Raw genomic sequence first — 8,396 nt, 5'->3', positions numbered from 1 at the left:
AAGACTGTCTAGGAGCAGAGAAAGTGCCCTAGGGACTTTAGGGCACATTTGACCTTAGTTATGTCTCCTTGGACAAATTCCTTCCCTTCCCAATTTCTGGACATAATTCCCAATTTCTCCAAATGGACATAATGGTCACCCTATGCAGGGACTGCCTCTGAGCTACAGTTCCTTTATTTGTGAAATGGGCACTGGGCAGTCAGTCCTCTTCCTGCTTCAGAGCAAAGCATGTCTCCATATCGCAAACCAATCCATGTCCCACCACCTCTGACCCTGCTGGTCCAAGCAACTAACCTGCCCACCCACAGGGCGCTGGACTACAGTGTGCTCTGCAGCCAGAGGGATGGCTTTAAAAACAGTTAATACCCTCCAGAGGTTTCCCGCCAAACGGGAATATAAAGCAAGTTGCCCCCCAGACCCTGCCAGCTGCCCCGTCCCAGCTCCTCCCACTGCCCCCCTCACTCACCAGCCTCATTCTGTTCCTGGAACCGGTCAGCTCTTCTCACCTCAGTGCTTTCATTCAGCCTGTTCCCTCTGCCTGAAACGGTTGTCCCTCAGCTCCTGGCATGGAGGGCTCCTTCTAGCTATTCAAGTCTCAGATCAAAGGTCACCTCCCTTGGGACTTCCTCGGCAGTCTAGTGGTTAGGACTTCGCCTTCCAGTGCAGGGGCTGCGGGTTCAATCTCTGGTTGGGGAGCTGGGATCCCACATGCCTCGCGGCCAAAAATCCGAGACATGAAACAGAAGCAATATCGTAACAAATTCGATTAAAACTTTTAAATTGGTCCACATCAAAAAAAAAAATCTTAAAAAAAAAATTGGGCTTCACTGGTGGTGCAGTGGTTAAGAATCCACCTGCCAATGCAAGGGACACGGGTTGGAGCTCTGGTCCAGGAAAATCCCACATGCTGCGGAGCAACTAAGCCCGTGCGCCACCACTACTGAGCCTGTGCTCTAGAGCCCGTGAGCCACAACTACTGAAACCCTCACACTCTAGGGCCCGTGTGCCGCAACTACTGAGCCCACGTGCTGCAACTACTGAAGCCCGCATACCTAGAGTCCGTGCTCGGCAACAAAGAGAAGCCACTGCAATGAGAAGCCCGCGCACCACAACGAAGAGTAGCCTCCGCTCACCGCAACTAGAGAAAGCCTGTGCGCAGCAACGCAGCTAAGACCCAATGCAGCCAAAAATAAATTAATTGATAAATAAAATTTAGTTGTAAAAAAAGTCACCTCCCGTGGGACAGGAGCATCCGCACAGGCAGAGCTCCCCCTGCACGGTTCCCATGCACGCCCTCAAGCCACTCTGTGCTGTTTTCTCCATTATCAGACACTTCCCCATTCTTCGATTACTTTACCTGTTTGTTGCCTGCTTCTGCTCCAAGAACAGAAATGTCTTAGTCAACAGGAGTGGGCTGGAATGTTCCAAGAACAGTGAGGATGAGATGACGAGTCGGACAGGAGAGGAGATTGGAGAAGGCAGGAGGATAGGGGAAAGGATACAGAGCAGAAGGCCATACAGGTTATTGTCAAGACTTTGGCTTTCCCTTTTATCAGTAGTAATACTGGGGGCCCTTGAGCAACACAGGTTTGAACGGCACAGGTCCACTTATTTGCGGATTTTTTTCAGTAAATATGTACTACGGTATCATCCTTGGTTGGTTGAATCCAAGGATGCGAAACCTGGGATACGGAGGGCCAGCTGCAAAGTTATAAGAGGATTTTCAACTACACGGGGGTTGGCGTCCCTAACCCCCATATTGTTCAAGGATCAACTGTACCAGATTATTATTGTCTCCCCCAAACCAGCCTCAAGGCCCACAGAGGCGGGCATCTACTTTTTCGTTCACCCCTTCAGGGAGGCCCCCAACACTGGCACCTTCTCTGTTCCTCTTAGGCGGCCTCTGATTGCATCCCAGGAATCAGAGCCTTGATTTCTCTCTCCTCTAGATTTCTCTCGCCTCCCCGACCCCAGCCCCCAGGCTGATCTCACCTTGTCTGGCCATCTCTTCACCAAGAGCAGGGCCTGGGTCCCATAGGTGCATATGTGACAGCACCCAGCATGGGACCTGGCACACAGTAGGTGTTCAATAAGAGATTGGTGAATGGACCTGGCACTGGGGAGAATTCCTTTCGATGGGATGCACGACACCAGAACCAGACTGCCCCAGGGTTCAAATCCCAGTATAACGCTCGCTTGTGACCCTGGGCAAGTCACAATTTAAGTTTTCTCTACCCTTCATCTGACGGGCCTAAATGCACATGGTCAATTGAATTCATCTAACAACATCTCTTTCTGTCCCACTGCCCAGTGTCCCCCTAGGGTCACTCTGTGCAGTAGGCCAGGAGGGACCTCCTTCCCTGGGACCTGTTCCACGGAGATGGGGAAGGAAGGAGGAGGCTGGGGAGTCTTCTGTGGCCAATCGCAGGAGTCTAGGCCAGAAGGGCCTTTAGGACTATCACCTTTCATTAGCTGGGAAAAGGAAGGAAATCCTACCATTTGCAACACCATGGATGGACCTGGAGGGCATCACGCTGAGTGAAATAAGTCAGACAGGGAACACAAGTACCGTATGATCTCACTTATATGTGGAATCCGAAATAACCAAACTCATCGAAACAGAACAGATTGGTGGTTGCCAGGGATGGGGGCTAGGGGCATGGGAAATGGGTGAAGGGAGTCAAAATGTACGAGCTTCTAGTTACAAGATAAGTGCTGGGGATGTCATATACAGCAGGGTGATTATAGTTAACAATACTGTATTGTGTATTTGAAAATTGCTGAGACAGTAGATCTTTAAAGTTCTCAAGAAGAAAACAATTTGTAGCTATGTGAGGTGATGGATGTGAACTAAACATATCTTGGTAATCCTTCACAATATATACATGTATCAAATCATTGTGCTGTACACCTTCAACTAATGCAGCATTGTATATCAATTATATCCGAATGACACTGGGGAAATAAGAGTACCATTTTACAGAAATTGGGGCAACTGAGGCCCGAGGCTTTGGTGGCCTGGGTGAGTCCTGGGTTCCCCAAAGCAGGAACAGCTGGGCACCCTCCAGCGTCACGGGACTGAGCTAGAGACTCCACAGGGGTCAGGAGGAGAATGGGTGGCCGCGTCCCCCCTTCTCTTTCCCCCATGACCACCTTCAGCAGCCTCGGCAGCAGCAGAGCAGAAAGGCGACTCACCCTCATTCCAGTTCAGATCAATTATGGAGAGATTTGTGCCTGTCTGACCTTGGGCTCCCAGGGGCTGGGAGCTGGGCTGGGCTCCTCCTGAGAGAAGATGGAGACCCCAAGGGGGACACACCTGAGGGACACACCCGAGGCTGCCATGGGAACATGAGCCGCCTGCCAGCTCTCCAGGGAGTGCATCCACGAGAAGGCAGCCACTCAGGAACGTTGCCTGGGGGCCCTGAATTCCACAGAAAAGCCAGCGGAGTTGCCTGGGCTGAGTCAGTAGGAAAAGGCGGGCCAGGGGACCTGCCAGCTCTGAGTCACTGGGGCCCCACTGGCTTGCGTGCCTTCCTCTGCCGCCTGCCAGGACCAAACGCAGGATCCTACAGACCCAGGTTCAAAGTCCAGCCCAGACACTTCAGTGAGGTCATGACCCTGGGCAGTGGAGACAATAATGGTTGTATGTCATTAAATGAATGGCTTTATGGAACGTGCTTGGCACAGAGTTGGCACTCAATAACAACAATAGCCAACAGTTTTGAGCACTTGTATATGGGACATATTATGTACAAACAGTTTCCAAAATTAGCTCCTTAAAATCTTAACAGGGACTTCCCTGATGACGCAGTGGTTAAGAATCCGCCTGCCAGTGCAGGGGACACGGGTTCGAGCCCTGGTTCGGGAAGACCCCACATGCCGCAGAGCAGCTAAGCCCGTGCGCCACAACTACTGAGCCTGAGCTCTAGAGCCCGCGAGCCACAACTACTGAGCCCACGAGCCACAACTACTGAAGCCTGCATGCCTAGAGCCCATGCTCTGCAACAAGAGAAGCCACCGCAGTGAGAAGCCCGCGCACTGCAACGAAGAGTAGCCCCCGCTCGCTGCAACTAGAGAAAGCCCGCGAGCAGCAACAAGGACCCAACATAGCCAAAAATAAATAGAATAAAATAAATAAATTTATTTTTTTTTAAAAATCTTAACAAACAGCTAGACATGTGGAGTCACATGGGTGATGTTGTTGGTGCTGTGCTGAGCATGGAGGGGAGAAATCTGCCCCCCCCTTCCGTGTGACCCTCCTTTCCCCCTCCCCCAGGTCCACCTACCAGCACAGTTCCCTGCACAGTCTCCCTGCACGGCCCTGTTTGGTGCCCTGGGTCAACCACTTTAGGTTAAGTTGCTCGCAGTGGTAAGAAGAGGGAGTCCTCTGCCCAGGGGCATCAAAAACTAGGGCTGAGGAAGAGGCAAGAGAAGGAAGGGCAGTTCAGGCAGAAGGAATAGCCAGTACAAAGGCCCAGAAGCAGGAAATCTCACATTCTGCTCCCAAAGGGCCCCTCGTTTCCCTCGCCTGCTGGGACTTGCACCTTTCTGAGCCATCGGTGCTGCTCACCGTAGGCCCCGTGACTCAGACACCAGCCCAGGGCGGGGAGGTGAGCTGTGGGGCGGTCCTGCCGGCAGGCTGGTGAATAATCATCCCACTGGCGTAGAACTCAGACCCAGGCAGGGCGCTGAACTCCTCCGTCTCACACAAGCCCAGGGGGCAGGGCCTGTTGATATCCCAGGCCGGGTGAGGAAGCCAAGGCTCGGGTAAGACCACAGACAGAGTTGCCTGTCCCAACCAGGAACTTGCTGACTCAACACGCTCTTGGGAGAATGAGCAACCTCAGTGTGGACAAGAAAACCCGGTTTACATCCCACTCTGCCTCTCATTTGTTACCAGACTTTGGGGAGCCAGAACCTCCTTTCTTGGCCTCATTTTCTACCATCTGTGCAGTGGGGGTGGCCTGATGAAATGAACCTGCAGTATGGCGCAGGCTCTGGAGCCAGACTGCCTGCATTTAAACCCCTCTCGGTGCCTCAGTCTCTCTATCTGTAAAATGGGGAGGAAAATAGTACCTATCGGATAGGGCAGTTCTGAGGATGAAATAAGTTAGTATACGTCAAGTGCCCTGCACATAGTAGGCTTTCAGGATAGTGATGGCTGTTGCAATCCATGAGGGCTCTATCTGCTGGGAAGATCCTGCCTGCCTCCCTCCTCCCCCATGTCCACACTCATCCTCTCCCAAGTCCTGGCACACTTGGACCCCACAGAAGCCTCTGCGCTGGTCCCATGTCTGGCTGGAAGGCTTTTCCCTCCCCTTTTCCTGTAACTGGCTCCTCCATGTCCTTTGATTCTGGCTCACATGACCCTTCCTCAGAGAGGTTCCTTTGTCCACTCTGTGGAAAGGAGGTCATCCGCCACCACTGTGTGCTCTCATGAAGATCTGTCAACTCTTTGATGTATCTGTCCACTTCCATCCTCCATAGAATGTAAGGCCCTGAGGACAAAGGTGGCGTCCACCTCCTTCATCACTGAATCCCTAGTGCCTAACTCTGTACCTGGCACACAGCTGGTATTCCAGAGATATGGGCAGGATGAATGAATGAATGATCTATATTAGGTTTCAATGCATCTTACACACTGAGGAAACTCCCAGAGCTCCAAGATGATAGGACCCCGAGGCACCGGACCATTCTGCGTACTTTCCATAGATCAATCCCTTTAATCCTCACAACAGACCTGGGAAGTAGCCACGATTACTACCCCATTTTATAGATGAGGACACTAAGGTTCCAGTTAAGTACCTTGCCCAAGGGCACCCAGCTGGGAAGTGGGAGCTCTGAAATTTGAACCCACACCCAGTCTGGTCCTGGAGTCAGCTTGTTTTGTTTTGTTTTGTTAATAGACTTTATTTTTTTAGAGCAGTTTTAAGTTCACAGCAAAATTGAGTGGAAGGCACAGACACTTCCCATAGAACCTCTGCCCCAGCACAGGCGTAGCCTCCCTCATTGTCACCATCCCCCACCATCAGCTGGCTTATAAACACTTGCTTATAAACTGTCCAACATTGCAAACAGGAGGGCTTCCTGGAAGAGGCAGGGCAGAAGCTGTGTCTGGAAGCGGGGAGCGGATGCCTGCACGACAGACAGGGAGCTGGTGCGTGCAGTAGGGAACTGAGTGCACCCAGATGTGACTGGATGAGTGGCAGAGGGAGGGCCTGGAGAAAGCCCTGGGGAATAAAGTTAACGGATGTTCCACTTACCTAATGGCGTGTATCAATCCACCCCAAAACGCAGCACACAACGACAACCACCACTTATGTAGCTCGTGGATCTGCACTTGGGCGGCTCGTCTCTGCTCACATGGCGTCAGTGGGGATCAAAGAGCATCTAGAGGCTGAGAGCTGGGGCTCACTCTATCTTTTAGCGGTCTCACTGCATGGTCTGTAAGCATCACGGCCTCAGGGCAGCCGGCTTCCAACATGGCATGTACAAAGAGAGCCAGAGGACTCCATCGCCCTTTATGACCTGGCCTTGGACGTCAGCCAGTGTCACTTCTGTCACATGCTATTGGTCAAAACAGTCACAGGCTCGCCCAGGTTGGGGGTGGCCACGGGAGCATGGGCTGTACCTCTTGATGGAGGAGGGGCAAAGTTCTGCAAGAGCATGTGTGGGGTGATAAATATTGTGCTAGACAGTTTTGAAAATGCATTCTGTCACAGCAGGTGACTGGGGCTGGATCAACGTGTCAGCCAAGGAGCCTGCTCTGTGCACGGCAGACGCAGCTCTAAGTCCTGGGTCAAGTGACCGTATGCCTCAGACCTTTTTTTAAAGCTTTTAAAAAAGGTTTACTTAGGTATAAAACACAATGAAGTGCACAGATCTTTTTTTTTCTAATTTTATTTATTTTTGGCTGCATTGGGTCTTCTTTTTTATTTTTGCGGTACGCGGGCCTCTCACTGCTGTGGCCTCTCCCGTTGCGGAGCACAGGCTCCGGACGCGCAGGCTCAGCGGCCATGGCTCACAGGACCAGCCACTCCGCGGCACGTGGGATCCTCCCGGACCGGGGCACGAACCCACGTCCCCTGCATCGGCAGGCGGACTCTCAACCACTGCGCCACCAGGGAAGCCTCTGCATTGGGTCTTCATTGCTGCGTGCGGGCTTTCTCCAGTTGCGGTGAGTGGGGGCTACTCTTCATTGCGGTGCGCGGGCTTCTCATTATGGTGGCTTCTCTTGTTGCGGAGCACGGGCTCTAGGCGCACGGGCTTCAGTAGTTGCAGCACTTGGGCTCAGTAGTTGTGGCGCACGGGCTTCGCGGCATGTGGGATCTTCCCGGACCAGGGCTTGAACCCGTATCTCCTGCGTTGGCAGGCAGATCCTTAACCGCTGCGCCACCTGGGAAGTCCAAGTGTACGGATCTTAAGTGGGAGCTCAGTGGATTTTGACCAATGTCTGCACCCAGGTGACCACCACCCAGATCAAGACACTGACCATTTCCAGCACCCAGTCAAGACCTCCTCCAGAGGCAACTACTCTTCTGTCCTCTGTCGCCATGGATTAGTTTCACCTATTTTTGTTCTTCATAGAAATGGAATCATCCAGCATGTGCTCCTTGGTCTCTGGAGTCTTTCATTCACCACGTCAGTGAGGTTCTTCCACGTAGGTATGTATATCTGTAGACTGTTGTGTATTTGTAGATTATCCAGTCTTGTTCCTGAATAGCATTCTGTTTTGTGGATATACTGTTTAATGGGCATCTGGGTAGTTCCTGTTTAGGGGCTATTACAAATACTGCTGCTATGGGAATTCCCTGGTGGCCCAGTGGTTAGGACTCCATGCTTCCACTGCAGGAGGCACGGGTTCGATCCCTAGTCCGGGAACTAAGATCCCACATGCTATGCAGCGTGGCCAAAAAAAAAATACTGCTGCTCTGAATATTCATGTGCACGTCCCCTAGTAAACAGTTTGTGCTTCTCTATTGGATTCACACCCAAGAGTCGGCTTGCTTGGTCATGGGGTCAGCATATGGTCAGCCTCAGTATATCTACCAAGCAGTCTTGCCACGTGCTGGACCATTTTCCACTCCCACCGGCGGTGTGTGAGCAATCCACACACTCACCAACACTCAATGTGGGCGGTTTCATTTTACTCAATCTATTGAAGGTAAAGTGGAAACCAGTGTTCTGAATGAAATCTCACTACGAGCCACCGTTTCTAAGACAGATCAGAGGCGAGATAAAGTGAAAGCAATTACTGTGTACAAGGGGGAGCCTACAGAAGCCCCTTGCTATGGTTTTAGTTGGTTTTGATTTATTTTCTATTGTTAAATTAAAACATAAGCATATATGAGCCCTTCTTGGAAAAACTGTGAAGCCCTTCCTGCTGGACGGCAAGC

The sequence above is a fragment of the Stenella coeruleoalba genome (assembly GCF_951394435.1).
Source record: "Stenella coeruleoalba genome assembly, chromosome: 11".
Taxonomy (NCBI): domain Eukaryota; kingdom Metazoa; phylum Chordata; class Mammalia; order Artiodactyla; family Delphinidae; genus Stenella; species Stenella coeruleoalba.
Note: the sequence above shows the minus strand (reverse complement) of the source record.